Raw genomic sequence first — 560 nt, forward strand, 5'->3', positions numbered from 1 at the left:
CCAGTGATGAGTGGCATTCCTCAGGGGTCTGTATAGGGAATCGTACTGTTTAACATCTTTGTCGGAGACATGGACAGTGGGATTGAGTGCAACCTCAGCAAATTTGCAGGTGACACCAAGCTGAGTGGTGCAGTTGACACACTGGAGGGAAAGGATGCCATCCAGAGGGACCTGGACAGCCTCGAGAGGTGGACCAATGCAAACCTCATGAAATGCAATAAGGCCAAGTGCAAGGACCTGCACCTGGGTTGGGGCAACTCCGAGCACGAATACAGGCTGGGCAGAGAAGAATTAAGAGCAGCCCTCAAGAGAAGAATTTTGGGTTGCTGTTAGATGGAAGTTCAACATGAGCCAACAATGTGCACTTGCAACTCAGAAAGCCAACCATACCCTGGGCTGCATCACGAGAAGCGTGAGCAGCAGGTCAAGGGAGGTGATTCAGCCCCTCTACTCTGCTCTCAGGAGACCCCACCTGGAGTACTGCATCCAGCTCTGGGACCCCCAACATAAGAAGGACATGGACCTGTTGGAGCAAGTCCAGAGAAGAGCCACAAAGACGG

The sequence above is a fragment of the Pterocles gutturalis genome, unplaced genomic scaffold, assembly GCF_000699245.1.
Source record: "Pterocles gutturalis isolate BGI_N339 unplaced genomic scaffold, ASM69924v1 scaffold44774, whole genome shotgun sequence".
Lineage (NCBI taxonomy): Eukaryota > Metazoa > Chordata > Aves > Pterocliformes > Pteroclidae > Pterocles > Pterocles gutturalis.